The 26,520-nt window shown below is 33.8% G+C and overlaps 1 protein-coding gene across 36 annotated transcripts in view; it reads right to left on the reverse strand.

Moving 5' to 3' along the window:
• Positions 1-26,520, reverse strand: part of PTPRD (protein tyrosine phosphatase receptor type D) — a 2,185,700-nt gene that overhangs the window by 1,133,207 nt on the left and 1,025,973 nt on the right. The window lies entirely within an intron of this gene.

Consider the following 26,520-nt stretch of genomic DNA (forward strand, 5'->3'; position numbering starts at 1 on the left):
CTTCTGAAAGTTTGTTGCTTAAAGGAAGCATTGTGCTATACATTCCCACCTTAATGCCAGTTAATAAGTGAGGTAGGGGAAAGTGTCCATGAAGCTTGCTGGAACCTATCTGCTGTACTACTCTAGGAACACTTTTAGTTATCTAAGCCCTTCTTATTGTTTTTACTTTTGCCTTTATATATATAGGGATCAATATAAATGAAGCCATCTTTAACATCTGAGTACAACTCTGTTCCCATTATTCACTCACAGTCCTAAACACAGGTATTTGGCAATTCAGCAGGTATTCCTTGAGTGCCTACTGTTGGTCTAGGTACTGAGCTACAGCTGAAAATACAATGAACAAATTCCCACACTCATGAACTTAACAGTTAAAGGTAGACAAGGAAATGATCATATAAAATGCAAAATATAAGTGGCAGCATCTATAAATATAGAAAACAGGCATTTCCTTAACTTTGAATGGCCAATTTGCATATATGCAGCCCTCTGGACTGAGACCTGCACTGCTCTGGAATTGAGCTAAGCCCAGAAATGATTTATTCTGAAATTTGCTCACAGAGATGGGGCTCAAACATGTGGCTGATTCATTTTTGAAAACTTTTATTGAAGATGTAGAGACTTTTTATCCTTATTTGTTTTAGGTAGAAGTCAAATATTTCTGAGGGCTGTGGATTATTGCAAACTGAGTTTTAAACTATCCAATGGTGTTAAACTCGATCAGATGCTTGAAAAGATAGCATGAACTTGAAAGTCAATTGAAAGACTGTAAACCTATTACTGTTTTCAATTTTAATGTTAGTTAATTATTTGAAATTAGTGTGAAAAAAAAAAACAGATATCCAGTGATTAAAACTCAGAGCATCACTGCTAAAACACTGCTCTAGAGGGGAGGGCTTTGAAAATCCTACACAAATACTTTCAAGAACTGGTTTAGTTTTAAAAAGCAACAAATGCAGTAAAATCTATATTTTTCCATTCACAGTGTAAACTCTTTTAAATACTCTTTAGCTATATGCTTATTGTATCTACCAGAGTTTAATGTAGAGAAACATGCTGAGTAGAAAAGTGAGTTGCATGAAGGAGCCTGAAAATGCTATAGAGCAAAGCTCTTTTCAAAAAGAATTTATTTTCTATTTAGCCAACAACAGAAAGGCATGGGACACTATGGTGTACAGAGAGTTAAACTTGTGTGTGTGTTTGGGGGTGGAGTGGCAAATGTAAGGAGAAACACTAATTCTAAGCCCTCAAAAACCTTTCCACTTATCCGATAGCAAGCTCTATTTGAATATGCGTGTTCAGCCTTTCCTAAGAGAAATCTTGTTCCAGGCCAAGAAAGGTAATGTGATATCAATATAAATATTCAGCTATACATTGAATTTGCTGATCTGGTAATTAGGAACAAGGATACTGGTTAGACATGCACTATTTCTGTTACCTGTTTCCTAAGAGATATCAAGATAATTGCTTTTTGTGCTTCAGTAATATTCTATGCATAATATTTCACTTGCTGCATTATTTTATAATTACCTATCTCTGTATATATCTCTCTGCTTGAGGACAGGTACTCTTAATTGTCTTTCTGTTTGCAGCACCTGAGTGCCTGGCAGAAGGTTGGCACATGGTATTTAATTCAAGGAATGACTATGGCAGACCAACTTCCTCTATAACTCACCAAGTACAGTTTTCTTTCTTTAAAGACTTTCTAAATAGAATGTATAAGTTAAAGGGCAAGAATTAATTATTAACAATTTGCCTAAGAAATTAAGTCTCTAGATGGCATAAATCACATGCGATCAGTAACATTCATGCTTCTGTTGAAAACCTATCAACCCTTATACAATTTCAAATTACAATCTGAAATGTGAAAATATTCAGCTGGAGATTATCAAACCCACTAGGCTGGACAGAGCAATATGTCAGCACCTTTGCCCACATCCACAGCCTGGAGGTGTTAGAAGGTAAGCAGCGCCTTCATCATTCTGGCATTCTATTTTAGTCTAAGTCTACATCAGAAGCCTGTCAGGGCTCAGTGCTGATAACAAAGCACTATCGCTTTTCAAAGTGACAGAGCATAGTGACATATCAACACTAGGACTTAAATGAAAAGCCCCTTCTAATTTAACTGGGAATCTGCTGAAGCTGTATTCAGCCCAGCACTCTGGTTTTCAATTAAAACTTTTTCATAGCAAGAGAAAAGTTTGGCATATCCTTTCCTTTCTTGAGGCAGTTATGGAATTGCATGGAGAAGACAGTTGTATGGTATAGAGATGGCCCAGTAATAGCTAAGTACGTATCAGCCCTTCTCATCCACTAATTGCAGTTCCAACAGTTTAACAAAAGTCTTACCTAAAACTCATACTGCTGAAAAGATCCTTTCTCTCAACACAACTCTTCTTCAATGATTTTTTTTCTGACACAGAGTGTAAGAAGACAAAGAGGAACAAGATATCAATTACTTAGTACCTGCTGTGCCAAGTACTATCAGTATAGGGATGGGGAAGGGGCTCTTATCTATGTTATTTCATGTAAATATTACCTATGCTATTTCATTCCTACTAAGGTTTAGAATGTAGATATGTCTACTTTCATGTTTTGTTCATACAGAAAAAGAAACACATGAGTAAAGAAATTAAGCAACTTCTGTATGTTCACACACTCTACCCCCATTAAGGGGTAGAGTTGGAATAAGCCCAGCTAGTCTTGTATATTAGCTACAATATTGCTAAAATTTAAAAGTGGAGAATTATGGATAACATCAACATGCTGACATAATTAAACATTTATTTATTTATTTAATGGTGTTTCTCACTTGCACTTCCCTTTTTTTTTAAGATTTTATTTATTTATTCATGTGAGACACAGAGAGAGAGGCAGAGACACAGACAGAGGGAGAAGCAAGCTCCCCGCAGGGAGCCCAATAGGGGACTCGATTCCGGGACCCCGGATCACGCCCTGAGCTGAAGGCAGACACTCAATTGCTGAGCCACCCAGGTGTCCCTCACTTGCACTTTCCTTAAACAAATTTTTTGAAACGTATGTCTTAAAACAAGCTTCATTTTTTGGGTATCTTTTCTTAAAGTTTTTTATTTAAATTCCATTTAGTTTCAGGTGTACAATCTAGTGATTCGACACTTACATACAATACCCTGTGCTTAAAACCTATTCCAAGAACTTCAGCAGACTGCAAATTTTTAACACTAAAAAAGTGTACTAAATGTACACTATATCTTAAAAATATTTTTGAAAACTGCATTGGTGCCTCTTATTGTTTGGTATAGTTCAACAGAATTCCCACTATTGACCTGTATAATTTTAGTTAAAGCTATGTTCAGACAGGAACTATGTCTTTTTTTATGAAGTCATATAACAAATATTTTTCTCAAACCTCAGTGCTAATTAAGTTTTACTTTTCTTAAATAAATGGCACTTAAAAACTCTGTATCTCATAGATACTGAAAAACCTTTTTACCATTTTACCACTTCTGCTTTAACCACTAACAGTATCAAAGCCAAGTTTATTAACCAGTTTTACAAACTTCTGGAAATTATTTTTCAATCTTAATTTTACCCTTAGATTTATTTTAATATTTCAAAAAAAATCTTCATGCTTTCAACATTTATTCCATATAATTATGAACACTTTAAGAGTTGCCTCTATAATTTTTGAGAATGAGAGGAGTTCTCATTCTCATAAGTAACTAAACAGAATTTGGAGTGAAGCCAGAGGAAGGATGTGAGCCAAACTTCTTGATGCATGTTTTTATACCATTAGATCATAACCAGAGCATCTTTCAAAGTATTTCCTCATATTTGTTGCCGTTTCAAATCATTTAACTGCAGCATTGGGTTTTCAGATTGCTATCAGGGAAAGAATAGACTACCCTACTTCGGGGGATAAAAGCCCTCAGTCCTGTTGATAAAGAATAATTTTTAGTTACACACATGAGCCACAGTACCAGTTAGAATTTTGGAAGGACCATTTCCTTTTAGGGATAAAACAAGTTTTCTGTCAATTTGTCTCTGAGACAACCATTAAGTACATATAAAATATATATAAAAAGAGCACTGCTTATTCCCTCACCACTTAGAACACATTTTTCTTCAAGAAATCTTTTAGTGGATTCCCTCCACATCACTTCTTCCAAAGTGGCATGAATCAGTCTGCCATCACTTGATTGATCAAAATTTGGACCAAAGAAGGGCAGCCATATGGCACCAAACTCAATGATGCCATGCTGCAAAATAGAAAATCTGGAATCAGCAGATGCCAAGAAGCAGAATGCATAGTGGTCTATGAGTTAATGCAGGCAGATATGAATAAAAATATTGATGCGTTTTATTTTTTTTAAGATTCTATTTATTCATGAGAGAGAGAGAGAAGCAGAGACACAGGCAGAGGGAAAACAGGCTCCATGCAGGGAGCCTGACGTGGGACTCAATCCCAGGTCTCCAGGATCACACTCCGGGCCAAAGGAGGTGCTAAACTGCTGAGCCACCTGGGCTGCCTATTGATGCATTTTAAATTGATATTGATACATATATGTCAATGAAAAGGTATGAAATCATTTTCATTTTCCAAACAAATGCTCTGAAGAGAGATTATTTTAAAAGTCTTTGATTTAGATAGTTAATTAGAATTGAAAATACATTTAAATGCATACTCTTATTTACTTTTTGCTTTTCTTTCTTTTTAAAATATTGTAACCAGACTGGTATCACAGATATCACACAACTAAATAATTCCAGTGCCAGGTACTGACTGTTCTAGGCTCTGATGGTATTGAAATGAGTAAGACAGCTAAGTAACTTTATGGAGTTTAGGTTGAAGATAGGGAGACAGAATGCAAATTAAATGAATGCACGATAATACCAGGTAAGTACTATGAAAACAATGCAGGGTGATATGATAAAATAATGAGGAGAGTGAAAGGAGTTATTCAAGACAGAGTACCACAGTGACATACTTGTTGAGACCTGAATGGAGAAGTATCACTTATGAAAAAATATGGGAAAAGAACACCCTTTGCAGTATCATGAACGGGTACAAAGGCCCTTAAATGGGAATAACCTTAGAATGTTCCATGCAGAAAGCAAGCTTTTGCATCTTGAACATAGGGAGTGGAAGGGGGAGATGGTAATGGAAAAAAAGAACAACATTCTGACATTTTTGTACAGACATTCATCCTTCTGTTTCTTATATAGGCAAAACTTAACTGATTTGGGCCTTATGTTTCTCATAAATCATGAGCTGATTTTTGGAGTTTCTTCACATCTAAAATATTCTGTTAAAATAATTCCAGAGGGCTAGATATTCTTTGGTAAGTCATTCACATTAACCATTTCTGGCAGTTAGAAATACACATCCTTGCTTAAAAGGGTTAAAGCATCTATTTGTGCTGGTAATGCACTGATTTTTTTTTAAAAAGCACTAGATAAAAATGTACTTGTAAAATTAGTTCTCCCAAAGTGCTCACTGCCATTAACTGAGAGTGTTGTCCATTTTTGGAAACTGCATTAAACTCTTTTAGGAAGTTAGGATGCTACTTAGTAAATTGTTGCTTTGCTTCACTGAATAGAAAAAGCTTTTCCAGCTAGCTAAACTCTAAGCATATTTAGGATAGAAAGAATCAATCTACATAGGAATCTATTTTTTTAAATCAGTGTTTTTCAGCCTTCCGAAATGTCATGTCATTCTCATATACATACTCATTACTAATATTCCTAAAGGTGGAATGGGAATTACCTCACAGAAGCATTTGAATAATTGCTATCTTTTGGGGATAAGGTTCCTCATCAGGGAATGTAACTCCTTATCGTTCTCCTTCCCCAAGAGTCATTCTTCTAAAGTTATCAATTATACTAAATAAAATTCAATAACTTAAAAACATTCTTTACTTTCTACTACTGCAATTTGGAGCTTTGTTTTTATTTTTTTATTTTTTATTTTTTTTTATTTTTTTATTTTTTTTTTTTTTTGGAGCTTTGTTTTTAAAGCTCTACCAGGGATTCCTGGGTGGCTCAGCGGTTGAGCATCTGCCTTTGGCCCAGGGCGTGATCCCAGGATCCCTGGATCGAGTCCTACATTGGGCTCCCTGCATGGAGCCTGCTTCTCCCTCTGCCTGTGTCTCTGCCCACCCCCCGCCCCTCTCTCTCTCTCTCTCATAAATAAATTAAAAAATCTTTAAAAAAACAAAATAAAGCTGTACCAGGAGGTAGAGAGAGATAATTTCTACCACTCAAAGGTCATGGTCTAGGATGGTGTGTATGTGGGGCCATGGAGGGGGTTGCAGACAGGCCAGTAGTCAAGTGCAATATGCAGTGATAATATCTGTGCTGGAAAAATAACTGAGTGAAATGGAAACACCGAGGAGTGATATCTGTATATGTTTAAATAACCAGAGGCAATAAGGCAAAGTTAGCAATAAGGCAGATAATGTGGAACTTGGGGGAAAAAAAGAGGTCCACGTAGAGTATAAGAAAAAAGGCTTGGTGGTAAGAAAATAAGTTCTATTATCTTATTGATATTATATTAGCTGCATTTACAGGCCTGGTGAGAGGAGGATGAGGTAAAACCTCTACTGGTTTCTGTTTTCTCTGTGCCAGCAGTAGAAAAGATTATCCACTTAGCTTAAGGGGAAAGCTACAGGGTCCTGAAATATTAAGGACAGTGAGAAAGTATGAAATATAAACAGTGGGCATTGGTTGCACTCAGAGTTTGGATGTAAAAAGTTGCAGAAAATTTTTACTCCAAGTTAACCATAAAAGCAGATACATAACCTATAAAATCATACCTTTCATTTTTGTTTAACTCCTCAGATTGCTAAGGATATAAAGGAATCTAAAAAGATTAAATAAGAAAATAAAGATACTTTTCTACAGTTGTTTTCATTCCTTCCTGAGTGGAGGGAGGATCAACTTGCCATAGATCATCAAGAATAAGGAAAGATGTTCATGATGATCTCTGATGAACCGTTCATCCTCATCTCTACTACATCACTGGCTTTGGTCGGGGCAGTTAGAAGTGTTATACAAACAACCTTGGAAGGTATTGGCATACTGGGGCTTCTCCTTTTTAAATGCTCTCTTTTGGAGCCTGTCTGCCATGACACAAGAAAATCCAGGTTATAATGCTGAGAGGTCCTATGGAGAGGCCCAGGAAGAAAAAGCACCATGTGAATAAGGTGGCCATGTGGAAAAGAAGGCATACTGACTGACAGCGTGGCTTTGTACCAAGGCTCTCAAAATAGGAGAGAACCCATTTTGAAACTTCCAGCCTAGCCTCAGTACCAGCTCACTTAAGCCACATGAGTGACCTCAACCAGCATGTGAATAAAATTGCATCACCAACCAGAATCAAAACAAGTTCTGAGGTTTAAACCATCATCATGGAGTTGTTTGTTACACAGAAATAATTAACTGATATACTGGTTAAACTTTTAATAAACTTCAAGTGCCATATGTGGCAGGTTTGATGGATTGCATTGACAAGGAGGCTTGTTACAGAACAAGTGTGAATCCAGCCACACTCTTTTTCCCAAGGCCATTTGCCAAGTGCCCAGAAGTGGTAGACTGATAGCTAACGGCAGTCCAGGAGAGATGAGGGACTTCTCCCTGAGGCAAGTGGAGTGATTTCCAAGTTTAAGCCAATGCCTGCTGAGGAATGGTAGTACTATAGGAATGGTGCAACACTCCTTATGACGAATTCAGAGCTTTGAGTGTACATCAATGGAGAGCTAAGGTTGGTTGGGTCAGAAGAAGGCTCTTCAAGAAAAGAAACATCTAAAATCAATGAGCTAAGTTTCTGTTAAAAAAAAAAACTAGAATTCAAAAAGTGAAGTAAAAAAATAATATAGATAATAGGAGAGGTCAACAAAATAGAAAAATGACAAATACGTTAATAAACCCTGAAGTTAATTCTTAGAAAAGGTCAATAAAATGGATAAAATTTGACTTATGCTAACCAAGGAAAAGAGATAATAAAAGAGAATGAGAAAAGGAGATTAACATAATTTACTAATATCAGGTATGAAAGAGTAGATATCACATCAAATCTCTAGACATTAAAAGAATGAGAGGAAATCATGAACAACTTTATGTCAACAATTTGGATAACTCAGATAAAATGAACAGATTCCTTTAAAAATTGCATGACTCTTCTCACTTAACACCAAAAATTTGTGGTAGATCATACAGAAATGTAAAAGCTAGAAGTACATAGGAAAATATCTTCAAAATTTGGATTAGTCAAATATTTCTTATACAGAACATACATTTTTTTCTACCCTCTACATAAAAGTACCAACCATAAAAATATACTAAATTAAAATGTTAAACTGAAGTTCACCAACATTAAAAATGCTAACCATCAAAATATATCATTACAAAAGTAAACAAGCCAGTGAAAACACGAAGTCGGAGCAAATAGTAGTAGTACTTATATCTGACAAAAGATTTATATACAGAATATAGAGAGAGCTCTGACAGACCAACAATACAAATACAAACAACCCAATTAAATATGGACAGAAGACTTGAATGGACACTTCATAAAAGAAGATATACAAAAATGTACTTCATATCATTAGTCATTGCAGAGATATAAGTAAAACCACAATGTGATACCATTTCAACTTACTAGAATGCCTAAAATTAACAATATAGAAGATTCCAAATATTACCAAGAAAGTAGAATAACTGGATTTCTTTCTTTCTTTTTCTTTCTTTCTTTCTTTCTTTCTTTCTTTCTTTCTTTCTTCTTTTTCTTTCTTTTCTCTTCTTTTCTTTTCTTTCTTTTCTTTCTTTCTTTCTTTCTTTCTTTCTTTCTTTCTTTCTTTCTTTCTTCTTTCTTTCTTTCTCTTTCTTTCTTTTTTCTTTCTTTCTTTTCTCTTCTTTTCTTTTCTTTCTTTCTTTCTTTCTTTCTTTCTTTCTTTCTTTCTTCTTTCTTTCTTTTCAGGGGGTGGATTGAGAACATGGTTGGGGAGGAGCAGAGGGACAGGGAGAAAATCTTAAACAGGCTCCATGCTCAGTGCAGAGTCCAAGGCAGAACTCTACCTCATGACCCTGAGATCAAGACCTCAGCTGAAATCAAGAGTTGAACACTTAACCAACTGAGCTACCCAGGCACCCCAGGAATAAATGGAATTTTCTTTTGTTCTTGTTTTTGTTTTTAAGATTTATTTACTTATTCATGAGAGACACAGAGAGAGAGGCAGAAACACAGGCAGAGGGAGAAGCAGGCTCCCTGTAGGAGCCAGATGTGGAACTTGATCCCAGAACTCCAAGATCATGCCCTGAGCCAAAGGCAGATGCTGAACCGCTGAACCACCCAGGCATCCCAAATAACTGGAATATTTATAAAATGCTAAGGATTACCCTGGTAGCAGTATAAATTTACGCAATTATTTTAGAGAACTTCTATATATTTATAAAGCTAAAGCTAATCCTACCCTAACATCCATCAATCCCAGTAATAGGCATTTATCCCTAACACATGAAAAAACATATGTCCACAAGAAGACTTGTATGACAATACTCATCACACTGAAAACAACTGTCTACTTACAGGAAAAAGAACTAATTGTGATATATATATTCATACACTGATATATCATGCAGCAATAAAAAGGAATGAGCTACTGATAAACACAGAATACTTGAATGCAATTCAAAAACATTAATTTGTGCAAAAGAAGTCATGCACAAAAGAATGCATATTTAATGCATATGTAAGATTTCATGTACATGGATTTTAGGAATAGAGAAAATTAATTATGGTAATAGAAAGCAGAAAAAGTTTGCTAATGGTGGGTGCTAGAGATGTAGAATTGAATAGAAATTTGTAAAAAAAAAAAAACAACTTTCTGGAGGATTGCAAATGTTCTATGTTTTGCTTCAGGTAGCATTCCCAAGGGTAAACAATTACAAAATTAATTGAACTTAACATTTTATCATATCAATAATATACAGATTGTATAATTGAATTATATTTTATATAAAATATGTTCTAATCAAGATTAGCTAACTACCTAAAAATTTAATTGGCAAAAAATTCCATTATTTTTTCATAATAGAGTATATTTAATAACATACTTCCTTGGTGATAAAGGATTACAAATAACTTGCTGAGAATTTTCCAATTCCCAGAGTTTTTTTTTAGGTCATCAATAGGGCCAAGGTGAGTATTACAGGAGACAAAAAGGTCTAAGTCACGTAAGACAATTTGGGTTTGGGGCTTGTTCTTTGTAATCTAGTCCTTATTATTGTACTGTACATTTAACTTTTCTAAAGGGTTATTACCTTCTAAAGGGTTATTACCTTAAAACTTGAAAGTTGTTGCTATAGTGGATGAGAAAAACATTTGTTCAATGATTTTGAAATAATTTGTGTTTACTAAATGCATATTATTAGAAGCTACCATTTTTCAGAGCTCTTAACAAAATTTGCTTTGAGTCCACATTTTATCAGGCAACTGTCAGATTAGAACCTATACCTTCAATTTTGTAAGCTATTCCAAATTTCATAAAACTGGACTTAATCTGTTCTTTTGTAGGAAATGCATCTAAGCTACTGCCCATATCTCTGTGATATACTTCAAAATAACCTTGGTTTGAATTAAGCTTACTGATAAATGGGAAGCATTTAGAAAGCCTATTTAATACCAAACCAATACCAAACTGTGTTTTATAAAACAGTATTTCATGTTATTTCATTAAACCTGTAGATTTTATTTTTTCCCTAAATCTTTTTTCCCTAAAACTTCTATCACACGAATTAAATATATGAGAAACAAATGTTATTAGCTATGTCTAAAACAAATGTTTATGACATTTTAACTGATTGGATTAAGTATGTATTTTTAATGCTCACCTGAAAATGCCTTTTATTCAATAAAATTTTCTAAAAGGACCACTTTGTTTATATATTTTATTTTTACTTATTTAATTATTTGAATTAATTTAAATTCAATTAATTAACATAATGTATTATTGGTTTCAGAGGTAGAGGCCAATGATTCATCAGTCTTATATAATACCTATGCAAATTACATCACTTGCCCTTCTGTCTGTTTATATATTTTATTTTTTTAAAGATTTTACTTATTTATTCAGAATAGACACACACAGAGAGAGGCAGAGACATAGGCAGAGGGAGAAGCAGGCTCCCTGCAAGGAGCCTGATATGGGAATGGATCCCAGACCCTAGGATCATGCCCTGAGCAGAAGGCAAATGCTCCAACGCTGAGCCATCCAGGTGTCCTTGTTTAAATATTTTAAATCAGATCTCATTTTCATTTCCCACCTACCTATGACACAAATTTCTTAATTCTATTGAGGTCTGTATATTCCATTAGAAATATTTCTTTCAAAATAGTCTCTTTATATGGTATACACTTAATTCAATTATGCTTAAAATGTTTTGAGAACTTTTTTTTTTTTTTTTTTTTTTTTTTTTTAAATATTTTATTTATTTATTTAGGATAGTCACAGAGAGAGAGAGAGAGAGAGAGGCAGAGACACAGGCAGAGGGAGAAGCAGGCTCCATGCACCGGGAGCCCGACGTGGGATTCGATCCGGGGTCTCCAGGATCGCGCCCTGGGCCAAAGGCAGGCGCCAAACCGCTGCGCCACCCAGGGATCCCTGTTTTGAGAACTTATCTTGAAATTGCCTTTAGATCTATTTTGAACCCCAAAGAATATCAGTCACCTGACTTTATAATTATTTACTTTAACAAAAAATGTAATCTTAGTATCCTGGTGCACCCTTCACATTAATGCAAATTAGATCTATAATGGCTATTTCCTATGCATATTAATAAAACATACTTTGGATCATACACTTCGAAAAATTTAAATTGTTTACAGACAAATACAATAGGACTTATCTTTAGGCATTATATTATAATTTTATTTTATCATTTTATTATAGCTTAATTATGATAGGAAATTAAAAGGTAGAAACCCTGAAGCAAATTCTAACCCATAGTTCACATTTCTAATTAGGATAGGCTTCTGACTAACTCCAAATAAGTTTGGAAGCTTCAGCTAACCTAAATCTCATGCTATGTAAAGCAAAATCAAATCCCAGCTCTTTCATTTAGTGTAGATTCTCCTGTATTTCACTTATTTTAATTTTTTTTGTTCTGCCTTGATGTTTAAATTTTTCTAACTAATGTCCTTCTATAATTTTCCCTTAGACAGTTTTGAAGTAATTTATTTGTTCATTTAATTTCATTGTTGTTCCCTTTTCTTTGTTTATCTCATATTAACTTTTAGTATTAACTTTATGGCTCTTTGGTATTCCCAATTATTGATTATATTTAAAGATTATCTCTTTTATATTTAAAATGCTGACAACAATGTCCAAATTCAAAAGTGCTCTTCCTTCTACTAGATTCTATTTCTATGTCAATAATAATAATTGTTTTTATTGACTACTTATGTCAACTACTCTATGTGCTTCATTTCATATCTGCTATGAAATATTAAAATCCTTTAGATTTATAGGATATTTATAATCTTAGTAAGTATGATATTTGTGATACTTGAAAACATTGTTTCTCAATGACAACATTGAAAACACCAGATGAATGTGGGAATCCTATTTAAAAAGTAATGTGCTAGTGAGTGTTAATAGCTCACAATCTGGACACAGTGAATTTTCATTTGGAAGATTTTGATTTGGACCCTGAACCAGGGTTTAAATAGCCCTATGACCAAGTTAAATTCTCAGAAGCCTCATCTTTAAACATGAATGACAATAGAGCCCACTTTAAACTGTTTTGAAGATTAAACACAGGTAAAATGCTTGGTTCAATGACTGATACACACCTTGTAAGGGCTCAGTAAATAAGTTGGTATAACTTTAGAATGACTTGCTCTGGAGTATCTATATGACAAAAATATTTACCTTATTTTTCAGTATATTTAATCCTTCTCATGACCCAAAAGAATTCCCCTTAGTTTGAATTTTCTCTTTTGATTTAATGACTATAATTACAGTTATATTATTTTTCATTTCTAATGAAAAATCCCAGAACAACCCAAGAAAGATAACTGTCTTTTTCTTCTGTTACTTTACTTTTTTTCTCTGCATTTTTTATTTTTTTTTAAGATACAACATCAAGAACTAAGTTGAGTAAAGATATTTATTTTCTTGCTTAGATGAAGTATTTAAACATTCATGGGCCAGTTAAAAATTCCAATTTGGTGCTTAAAAAATACTACAGTTGATAAATAGGTCTTGTTTCCAGTAAACTCACATAGCATTCCATTTATTTACCTGACTTACTTGAAAAATGAATAATCCTTGAAGAGAAAGAAAAATGGGTATAGAAATGAATTATGCACAGAGTCAGAGAATGGAAAGCCAAGAATAGCTATGGTGGAGTTGTGAGCTGCATGGAAATTCTTTAGGTCACATATTGCTGAGAGGAAGTAGAATTTTGATCACTCAGAGTTGCAGACACCACTATGAACAAGTCAGCATTTAACAGATTCCTGAAAGACAAGGACTTAAGAGTAAACTACTCAGCTCTAGAATCAGAGCTACTGTCTACCCTACCTTAATAAATTCTAAACTGTAGGCCCACAAAATCATGAAGAACCATCAAGAAGTTAATTGATGGGATTAAATAATCTTTAAAAAGATAATATAACTGTGTTGTCCAAATCACATCACTTTAGGAAATAGGCACACATGCAGAAAATTACTAGACATGTGTAGAAGCAGAGAATAAGTCCTGCATCCAGAAACAAGAAGTTTATTAAAATACCCATGCTGGAATCATCAGAAAAAGACTTTAATACAGATGTTGAAAATGTGATCAATAATTTTATGAGAAGGTACATTTAACAAATGGATAGATGTGGATTCTCAACAAAGAAATGACTATAAAGAAAAAGACAAATAGGGTGGCTCAGCGGTTTAGCACCGCCGATAGCCCAGGGCATGATCCTGGAGCCCCTGGATCGAGTCCCACGTCAAGCTCCCTGCATGGAGCCTGCTTCTCCATCTGCCTGTGTCTCTGCTTCTGTCTCTGTCTCTGTCTCTGTCTCTCTCTCTCTCAATTAAATAAATAAAACCTTAAAAAAAAAGACAAAAAAAAAAGACAAATTAAAAGACATATATATATATTTATATATTTCTACTACTGAGCTATATATATGTAGATATGTACATATATATATCAGTCAGGTAAGTATATATATAGTTATAAATATATATGTATATTATATAGCTAGACAGTAGATATATATGATATATCAGTCAGGTAAATATATATAATATATATATTTTTATATAGCTAGGCAGTAGAAAATATCCAAACTGAAGGACACAGAGAAACAATGGCTGAGATGCATCTCAGATATGTATAAGATCATACTAAGTGGCACAACATACATTCAATTGAATTGTAAGAAAAAATAAAAGAAAAAGATCACAACAAAAAACAATATTTGAAGAGTATTTTCCACAACTTTCTCCAAGTTTTCCCAATTTGATGAAAACTATAAAACCATCAGTCTGAGGTAGCTAGGGTATTTAAGCATGATAACTATACATGCACATATGTGCATGTATGTGCACATACACCAAGAAACAACCCAAGGAATATAAAAATAAATTGCTCAAACTGAAAGATAATGAGGAAAATTTCAAAGTAGCTCTAGAAAAAGTCTTATTACAGTAAAAAAAACCCGGCTGTGGTAAGATTTTTTTTTTTTTTTTCAAAAACAAAGTAAGCCAGAGGACAAGGATACATCTTTAAAATGTCAAGAAGAAAAAAGAAAAACACTGTGATCCAAGATTTCTTTAGCCAAATAAAAGTGAAATAAAGGCACTTGCTGAACGATAAAAATAAAAGAAAATTTGTCAGCAATATGTATTTCAAGGAATAATAAAAGGAATTCTATTCATCATAGATGAATAGAAATGATACTAAATCAAAATTACAATCTATATGAATGAAGATAAGGGTTGCAAATAGTAAATAAGATTTAGGACAAACTGAAAACAAATAGCAAAAATATAAACCTAAACCCATATTTGTCAATGATTACATTAAATGAAAATAGACTAAAACGTAGGCTCTACTCTTGGTTTAAAAGGTAGAAAGTGGGATCCCTGGGTGGCGCAGCGGTTTAGCGCCTGCCTTTGGCCTGGGGCGCGATCCTGGAGACCCCGGATCGAATCCCACGTCAGGCTCCCGGTGCATGGAGCCTGCTTCTCCCTCTGCCTGTGTCTCTGCCTCTCTCTCTCTCTCACTGTGTGCCTATTATAAATAAATAAAAATTAAAAAAAAAGGTAGAAAGTATCAATATATAATAGATCAAGATGCAACTATTTACTGTTTAAGCACAGATTGTGATATAAAGAGACTACAATAATTAGAAGCAAACAATGGTAAAAATTACACCTTGTAGGCACTACTCATAAGAAATCTGGAGTGCTGTATAAGACAAGGTTGGCAAAGGTAAGAAGGATGTTTTGCAATAATAAAATGCCCAATTTATCACATGGATATTAATAATCTTAATGTATATGCACTTATAGAGAGCTTCAAAAATAAATGAAGCAAAAATTGACAACACTAGATGGAGAAATAGAAAATTCCACAATCATGGAATTTGATTATTTTTATAACAGTTTTCAGTAATTAACAGAAAAAGCAATTGGAATATAGGCAATTTGATCAGTACTATGAAAAAATTTGATATAACTGATATTTTTAAAAAATATTTTATTTATTCATGAAAGACACAAAGAGAGAAGCAGAGACAAAGACAGAGGGAGAAACAGGCTTCCTACTAGAAGCCCGATGAGGAACTCAATTCTAGGACCCCGGGATCACAACCTGAATCAAAGGCAGATGCTCAACACTGAGGCACCCGGGCACCCAATATAACTGATATTTTTAGAACACTACACCAAATAACTTTAGAATGTATCTTCTTTTCAAGAAAAACATAGGCAAATATCTTTGGGATAGGCAAAAAAGTATTCTTACACAGAAAGTATGAACTTTTTAAAAAAAGAAGTTTGAAAAAGACACCATCACATTTCTAAAATTATGCTTATATATTAATATATGTATAAATATAAATAAATATACATATAATACACACATAAAAAGAGCTTATACTCAAAATATATAAATATCTCCTACAATCTAATCAACATATAAAGAACCCAATTTTTAAGATAGGCCAAAAGGTGAGCAGATAATTTAATAAGCCAACAAATATATATAAAGTGCTCTAGACCACTCATCATTAGGGAAATGCAAGTTCAAATCATTATGAGATGCCACTATACATCCAACATACACGAGCAAAAACCACAAGACTGATGTGACCAACTGCTGTTGAGAATGTGTTAAGTACCAATATACCCCATGATCCAGCAGTTCCATGCCCTGGTATTTACCGCAGAAAGATAAACACGTTACAAAATGCTTTTAGAAAATAAACTTAAATAAGTATGCTCTACTTATTTTGAACAAAGGTATAAAATGAATTCAATGTTGGAATTATTCAACAAATGGTGCTGGAGTGATCAGACATCTATAGGTGAAAAACATACTCTCAACTTAAGCCTCATATTGTATACAAAAACTATCTCAAAGTGCAGCATAGACTTAGTTATAGAACAAAGTATAAAACTTTCAAGAAAAAAAAAACATGGACTATCTTGGGGATCTATGACTAGGCAAAGATTTCTTAGTTACGACAACCAAAGCGTGATTGATGAAAGGAAATAAATGATAAATTGAACTTGTAATGGTTAACTTTTTGTGTGAACTTGGCTAAGCTGTGGTGACCAGTTGCTTGGTCAAACACGAATATGAGCATTATAAGGCTCATAATGATTTTTAATGTGATTAACATTTAAATTAGTAAACTTTAAAGCAGATTACCCTCCATAATGTGGCAGACTTCATCCAATCAGTAGATAGCCTTAAGAAGAAATACATGTTTTCTAAAGAAAAGGGAAGTTGCCCTAGACTGCAACAAATAAAGTCTGCCTCAATTTTCCGCCTTCAGAGATAGGACTGTAATAGCAACTCTTACCTGAAACTCCAACCTGATAGATTGCCCTCCCTATGGATGTCAGTCTGGCTAGCCCCCATGATCATAAGCCAATTCCTTAAAATATCTCTTTCCATATACAGTGCGTGTGTGTGTGTATGTAAAGTATGTATGTTCATAAGTGTATATATGCATACATGCATATATTATGAATTATATTTATACATTATACATACGTATGCATATGTAAGTATATATACACACATACACAATATATTTCCTAATGGTTTTACTTCTCTGGAAACTCTTGACTTCTATGCATATCATTAATATTGAAAGTTTTGCTCTGAATGTCCACATGAAGAGAATACAAAGGTCAACTATATCTTGGGGGATACTGTTTGCAAGTCACATATCTGGCAAAGGACTGATATCAAATATAATTTAGATACTGTTCAAAAATCAACAGTAAAAAAAAATCCAATTAGCAAAATTGAGCAAAAGACATAAACATTTCACAGGATACAGAGATGGTAAATAAACCCATGAAAAGATGTTTAATATCATTTGCTATCAGGGAAATGTAAGTTATAACCACAATGAATTATCATTATACACTGATCAAAATGGCTAAAATAAAAGTTAGTGATAATACCAAATACTGCAAGGAATCAGAAAAACTGAATCAATCATAAATGTGCCAGTATGAATGTAAAAATGCTAGTCATCTACAGAAGAGTTTGGCAGTTTCTTATAAAATGAATCATACCAATATAATATGACCTAACAGTTGTACTAAAAATATAAATACGTGTATATCCAAGAAAAAAGAAAGCTCATATTTACATAAAACTTGCATGTTTCATAGCAGCTTTATCTGAAACAGCCCCAAACGGGGATCTGCTTAGATGTCTTTCAACAGGTAAATGCTTAAAAATATTGTGGCACATCCCTATCACTACTGAGCAATAAAAAGCTATGAATCCTTGATATGTGCAGCCACTTGAATGAATCTCCTGAGAATTGTGTTGAATGAAAACAGCTAATCTTAAAACATAATATACTGCTTGATTCCATTTATATAATATTTGAAATGACAAAATTTTAGAAATGGAGGACAGATTGGTGGTTGCCAGGAGGTAGTAGTGAAGGATGGGTTAAATAAGTGATAGAGGGTGGACTGAGGAAGGATGTAGATGTGGTTGTACAAGAGCAACATGAAGCATTACTTGCCATGTTGGAACTGCTGAGTATCTTGAATGTGGTAGTAGATACACTAACCTACACAGGTGAAAAAATTGTACATAAAATACACACATTCATACACATGAGAGTACAAGTAAAACCGAGGAAATCTGAGTACAGCAGGTAGATTGTATCAATGCCAATAGCCTGGCTGTGATATTATGGTATATTTTTGCAAATATAGGAGGAACCTTGGAGGAAGCTTGGCAAAGCATTCAAGGGATCTTGAATTATTTCTTGCACCTGCAGGTGGAATCTACAATTAGCTCAACAAAAGTTTCAATATAAAAAGACATACAGGAATGACCATAGAAGAGTTTTTCATAATGGAAATAACTCATATACAAATTGCATATATTCACACAATGGAAGGAAAAAGCATTAATAATACATGCAAAACATGTTTAAATCACAAAACCTTTATGTTGAACAACTAAAGCCAGCCACAAAAGAGTATCTATTGTATGATTCAATTTATATGAAGTTCTTTCACAGACAAACTAATCTTTGATGACAGAAAGCATAACAGTGCTTGCCTCTTGGAGGAGCAGAGATTGTCTGGGAAGTGAAATGTGGAAATTTTCCAGATTGATGAGAATAGTCTATGCTTTGACAAGGATGTGAAATAAACAGGTATGTACATTTGACAAAATTCATCTGGCGGTGTACCTAAAATATGAGGATTTCATTAAATATAAATTATTTCTAGATGTAAAAGCATGTGAAAATTAATATTCACATAATTCATAATAATATGTAAAAACTAAATTAAATAATGTACTAGGCTGTAAGCCAATATCCAAAATCTTGGATTGGTGTGTGAATGTGTGTGTGACTCATTTTCTCATTTCAACTTCAATTGTATTTAAAGTTTTTTATGTCTTTCTCCCGAGAAAGGTGGCACAGCTATAGAGAAAACAAATGTTATGGATTGGAATAGAATCTTTTCTTTCAATTCATGGTAGGTCAAGGTTTCTAAAGTTAATGAATCTCTAGACTTAAAAAATTATTCATTTTAGGATTTCAAATAATGTAATGCATTTCATGATATTTTTTTTACCAGACTGTACTCAGCAGCCCCATTTCCTTTCCCTGGCACATTGCAGAATGGACAATAGAGGGTATAAATGGCAATGTCCCAAGAAATTATTAGTTTTGGTAAAATGTACATAGTGTTAGCCCCCTAAATGGCTATAGTCACATGCTCAAAACTATAAATTAGGTTTGAGTTAAGTCTCAAGTTAGTATTCTTTATATGTCTAATCTGACGGTATTTCAAGGAATGGGATTAAGGTGGAGGGAATGAACCATTTGTAATGATAACCAACCCAACCTTTCATAAACTTTATAGAATCATAATAGAAAAAGCACTAAATGCTTAACTATAAAATTTCATAAAGTTGACAAATTGAGGCCAAAACTGTATAACCTTTAGAAATATAGTATTTAAAATAAGGGTATCTAATTATTCAATAAAACTAGTACACCTCCAGTTTTCCAATGGTAGTACTAAGCAGCATTATTTATCTTTAATCCTCCATCAACACAGGTGCTTTCTTCTACACATGATAACATGCAAGTAGATTGGTTCTGGCATAGATATAGTTATGTATATAGGGTTTTTAAAAAATATATCTAAAATATCTGTTGAATGTTGACATATTTAAAATTTCAGAGAGGTGCTTGCATGACTGAGTTGGTTAAATGTCTGACTTTGGCTGAGGTCATGATCCCAGGGCCCTGGGATTGGCCTGCCCACATCTTTTGCTTCCCTGCTTAGTGGGGAGTCTCCTTTACCCTCTCCGTCTGCCCCTCCCCCTGCCTGTTCTCTCTTTCAAATAAAGCTATAATAGTTTGTTCGTTTGTTTGTTTTTTTTACAAATGTATATCAGGTCAGCAAATTCACTATCTTTTGGAGTTCTGAGATATGTTTCCATAAAACTAGATATGAACTTAGGGATCAGAGGCTGAGAATATCACATTCATGTTTGGTTCTTATGTACTTTTCACTATATCCTCTGCTCTCCTTTCATTACGATCTTTTAAAATTCAGCTGTAGCTCCCATTTTAATGGCCAGTGAGTACATACCAGTCTTACTGAATAAAGCTGTTGTTAAAAAGCTGACCATGTAACTCCATCAACCAAGTGTCACCAGCCTGGACCAGTCTTAAGTGTAATGCTCCAATCCAATTTATATATCTGCCAATGCCCTGTAAATTGGGGTGTTGCAAGAGGTAATCAAAAGGTAAAGAGTGACTAAGTGAAACATTGATATCATCTTTCAGGAAGTTTGAATTAAGATATCCAGAAAGATGCCTATTATCATCAGTAAAGGCAGGAAGTGGAAAAAAGAGAGAAGTAAACAAACCATGAGGCAGAAAAGGCAACAAATACAGAGAAATTATAAAGATGTGTAAGTTTAACTGCTCCTCACTATTACCTGCAAGGGTTTCTAGGTGTATAGATCTGTATGCCCCACCTCAGAATCTCCTCTAAGTTTGAGAATCACCAATATTTAGAATTTCATTTAATCTTCATATAAGTATCTCACTTTTACAAATAAACTGAAGCTCAGACAATTTAATTTGCTGAGTCTGTCTGACTTATATGACATATGATGTCTCTGTTGATTCAATAAACCACTAAAACAAAACAAAATTAAAGAGAAACAATACATGGGAAGTATGCAAAAATAGGGAAATGATTTTAATTTGAAGTCAAAGAGTCATTGCTCTTGCACTTAGGGATGAACTTCATTGTCAATTGCCACTTTTCAAATTTAGTTATACCTCAAAACATAACTAAAACCTAAAAATATCTAAAATTTTATTACTCCAAACAGTGAGTCTTTCAAACAAATCCTCCGTAGCACTGAACATCAAATAAGTTTACTTAGTTCTACTTTACAGTTTAGTTATGCTTATGAAGTGAATTGTGCCAGGTTGTAGTAGGGTTTCCTTAATTAATGTGTAAATACTTGCTTCTCTGTAATGAGCCACCCCAATCTCGTTCTATCTAATGATCTAAGAACACTCAGATTTATCTACTGATTTTCAAATGTTGCTCAGGCTCAAGGTTAGTGCCTGAGAAGGCTCTAGAGATTCCTGCGTTTTTATGGAGCAAAATCATCCTATGACATGGATTCTTTTCAAAGGTGAATGCTTCATTCGGCAGTTTGCTTCACTTCCTAATACAATTGAAAAGTCATTTGCTGATAGTAAACCAGTGGCAGGTGTGCTTTTGTGTTGACAGCTGCAGTTCTGACATGGATCACAGGCAAGCTCTGCTGGCAGTGCTAGAACATCTGGAGCATTTGGTCTGATTTCAAAAGCCAATTTGAGAGGATTGTCTTCTCCCATTTCAGAAAATAAAATAAGTTATGGACACTGGGGCCAAATCTGCATTGTGGTAGTAAAACTATTTATTAGATTTCTTATTTATTAAGTACAATGGCAAAAGCCACAAACTAATACCTGGGAAGATAGCTTATAAAATAGATTATTGCAACTCTTTGCTTTTCTCAAGATTTTCTTTGACAATTTAAAAAGCAGTGGATTGGGATGCCTGGGTGGCTCAGCGGTTGAGCTTCTGCCTTTAGCTCAGGACACGATCCCAGGATCCAGGATGGAGTCCCATATTGGGCTCCCTGCGAGAAGCCTGCTTCTCCCTCTTCCTGTGTCTCTGCCTTTCTCTCTCTCTGTGTCCCTCATGAATAAATAAATAAATCTTTAATAAATAGATAGATAGATGATAGATAGATAGATAGATAGATAGATAAATGTGGTGGATTGATAGAAAAAACTTAATATCTAATTCTTAGAAGTTTATTCCTGGGGAATTCTTTTACTGATTTGCACACAGACAACAATACTTCACAACTGTTAAGTATTAACCATTTAATATTTATTGAATGAGTGAGTTAGTTTAGTATTCTTTTCAAATTTCTTATTAAGAATAATAGTCATTATTAACATACCTTATTAAAGACATCGTATTAAATAACACTTATTAAACCATTCTGCCAATATCGGATAAAACAATGTCAATTTCTAGAAACATCCTGCCATGTAGTAGCAAATAACATTATCCTCATTTCACAGATGAGGTTATTCAGACTCAAAGAATTAAGACAGTTGCCTATATCCCATAAATAGGAAGTAAAAAACTTTTATTTTTTTTTCCCAAATTGGGATTCCAAAGATCATGGTCCTTCTACTGTGCTCTAAGTCTTCTAAATGACATTATGGATATTCTTATCTTGCTGAATTTATGGGGTTAGGAAAGAGCATACAATTATCTTTTACTACTAGGTAAATCCAAAGACATCAGACGGTATTATCATATTATCAACAGTAAGGAACTTCCTGCCAAAATATTCTGGTGTGACCTGTTAGTACCTGGAGTTTTTTAGAAAAAGGAGGCAAAGAAGCTTAATATGTTTCAAAATTCAATAATTATAGCTAGACCAAAAATTTAAATAATGCTTCTCAACATGTATCAATTATTTAATTGATGATTATTGGGCTCTATAGGAGTGAGGAAGGAAAATTGACAGCTTTAGGCACTGCTTCAAAAAACAGAGCTTAATCATGAGAATTTTGCCTGCTTCTGATTCTATGACTTTTAAAAGGAATGAACTAGACCCTGATGGGAACATGACATCTGGGATTAATGTTATTTCTGAACATTCTGTTATAGACTAGGTAGTAAAGCTCAATACAAACTTCTACTTTTTCATATTACAGGATTTCAAAAGATAAGTTGGCAAAAATCCAAAAATATTAATTGCAAAAGCCATTAACTTGCTCATGTGGGTGTGTGAAATACAGGAAATGATACCAAGTAATTTATCTTCAATGCCGTGCCAATAAGGATGTAGCTGCTTCTAGTCCACATGCCAAAAGAATGTCCATTCAAATGATATTTGAGCACTTTATGGATGAGTGTGTGACTAATGGATAGAGACTAATATATTCTCCTTCCTCAACATTATTGAGACCAGAGTATTTATTTACTAGTGCACACAGTGACAAAGATACTGTTTTATTTTTTTTATTTTGATCCAAGTCACTCATTTTTTAGATTACACTGGTATCTATTTAGAAAAAAAAATCTTGACATGAGTCTTAAGGGGGCATGTCAAGTAAATAGTGTAGGGTTAAATATCTTGAAAAGAAATGCATTCTGGCACCATCCAAGAGAAAATGAACAATCATACCCACTCTGGCACCTGAAAATGTTGGTCGATGTTTGGCACCTGAAGAAATTACCCATGAAATGAACACTTGGGGCTTGACTCATTAGAATTCAGCTCCACTGTCTTCAAATGAATAAGAATCTCTACACAGATACTGAGAAATAGAGATAAAAAGAATCTCGGAGGAAACGGCAACGCTTCTTAACTGCAGGAAACATAGATTTAATGGAATTTGCTCCATAATACACACAGTAAGAAGGTATGATTATAGGTCAACAAGGTCATAAATTTCAAGCCAAAGAAAACCATGTATATTTAATTGTTCAGTGAAATAAATACAATCAGAAAATATGAATTTTAATTTAACTTCCTTGCACATATCTTGTATTTTCTGTATTTTACAAACTTTATATCTATAACCTAGTCAAACATGGGTTGGGGTTTTTAGTGTTTATGTAAAAAGGAACATAATTCTATATACTTGTGATATATTTCACAGTTTTGAGTGTGAGTTTTAAAGAGAAAATATATGTAACACTGTCAACATAAATGCTTCATAAATATATTGTGTTCATGTTCTGTAGAACATTCAATATGTGAAATAATAGTTTCTTATACATCTAGTATAATTTCTAATATAATATGAAATTTATTAAGGCAGATATATAGCTATGTATTCTGCATTATTTACCTATGTAAACCTTCTTTTCCCCTTCTTAATTGACTCAGCTCACCCTCTGAGCAGTATCACACATTATTAACTAGGCTTACGAGCATGAGGGAGAAAGTTGGCAGTCACAGACTTGGACAAATCTAAACCCCACGGGGCAAATACCTATATTTGACTTTACTGTATTATAGTCCCATCAACTTTGCTAACCTACACATAAACAGACACACACACACACACACACACATACACTCACTATTGTATGTTATTTCAAATAGTATCTATAACTATAGCTCAGCATCACTGTGGGATTGAAGAATCTTTTATCAACTAATTACTTCCCTGTTTGTTTTCTATTTTAGGAACCGGCTAAATTAAATATCTTGTGGACCTAGTATATATAAGAACTGTTTTGCATTTATTATGCAGGTTACAAAAATACCCCAAATCCATGTGTTCTCAAGTACACAGATAAAAGTAGAGAAAACATTAGGTATGAAATGACATTTTTCATTGCATTGTATGAGAAAACAATAAACTCAAATCTGATTGCCTTATAACATTTAACATTGATATTATTGAATGATAACATTAAAAAATTAAAGATAAATACAAGATTAACAAATGCCTGCAAAGTTTACATATAGAAAAATGAATAAAACTTGTGTCTCCTATTACATTTATTATTTTTATCCTAAACTAATCCTTTATATGGCCTTATATTATGCTTGCCATTGTTCACAAAAATTAGAATAGATTGTAAACTCCTGGAGGACTAGAAATTATGTTTCACCCTTTGAATCTAAAGCACTTCCAATTTTCTTGAAGGTGCCTTGCCACATTATAAATAATCAGTACTTTTTTATTTAGTTATTGTTGCTGGGGCCCTGTATCAGATGAATGGATGGTTTAAAGTATATAGCTTTGTCTTTATTTCTCTGAGAGCTAACAAAATCTGAGTCTATCATAGCTTAGATGATTAGACTATCAGATGAAATCCAAGTCTCAGAATATGATTCCTGGCAAACAAATTGAGAATTCTTTAGTTTACCATCTTGATAATGGGGGAATAAAGTCTGAGATGCTTAATGACTTGAAAGGTCTCTCAGTCACCAGAAAAAGCCAAAGGACTAGAATCCCATATTCTAACTTTAGATGAAATATTCAATTCTACTATAAGAGAAGCATAGGCTTAAACTAAGATGTACCTGGTAGTTCTATTAGTTAATCTATCACCTTCAGTAATATACCTAACCTCTCTGAGACTCATTGCCTCATCCACAAAATGTTGACTGAATGATTGTTGTGAGTATAAGACACAATGTCCACAAGTACAAGAGTATCCTTCCAGCACATTGTCTGACCCTCACTGACATTCAATAAGTGGTCATTAATTTTTCATCATACTATTTGGGAGAAAATAGCATTTTCACAATCAAATGACATAGTATTCAAGTAATGAAAGAGAGTATCGTCCTTCTATTTTCACAACTACAGTGGAGAATGTAGAGGGAGAAAGGTACTTTGCACATGCCTTAACTAAAATAGAATCTTTGTTACCTTACAAAGAGTGGGATTTCTAATTCACAAAATATCTGTGTTGGTAAGATCTCCTTCTTTTCACAAGTGGAGAACACCTTCTTATGGCTTCACACCCACCGCTGGCTTTTGGTTCTCTCCCATCTACAGGTTTTACCTTCTCAGTCTCACATGTTGCTTCCCTCCCTTCTCCTCAAACTCTTAAAGCTGCAGTGCTGTGAGGCTCAGTCTTAAGCATTTTATTTATATATTCACACTACTTTAAGATTTTCTCTTGTCTGTTTTTTTTTTTAAGATTTTATTTATCTGAGAGAAAGTGAGGGAGCATGAGCAGGGGTTGGGGCAGAGAGAAAGGGAGAAGCAGACTCACCACTGAGCATGGAGCTCAAGATAGGGGCTTGATGCCAGGACCCTGAGATCATGGCCTGAGCCAAACGAAGTCAGACGCTTAACTGGACTGAGCCATCGAGGTGCTCTTCTCATCTTATGGTTTTAAATACCATCTTAATGCTACCAATATTCACATTTTTATATTTTACAATGACATACCTTCCAAACCTGAACCTCATCTAGCCAAATGACTACACCAATTAAAAAAACAAAAACAAAAACAACTGAAAGAATTCATCACCACTAAATATTCCTTATGAAAAAATGCTAAAAGACATTTTTCAATCTAAAACATTAAAGAATGCTAATTAACATCATAAGGCATATGAATGTGTAAAACTCACAGGTAAATATAAAATGAAAAAAGAAAAAAAATGAAAAAAGAGTCTCTGATATTGTAATGTTGATGCATAAATCACCACTGGAGTTTAAATAGGTAAAATAAAAAA

Source organism: Canis lupus, chromosome 11, assembly GCF_003254725.2.
Source record: "Canis lupus dingo isolate Sandy chromosome 11, ASM325472v2, whole genome shotgun sequence".
NCBI lineage: Eukaryota > Metazoa > Chordata > Mammalia > Carnivora > Canidae > Canis > Canis lupus.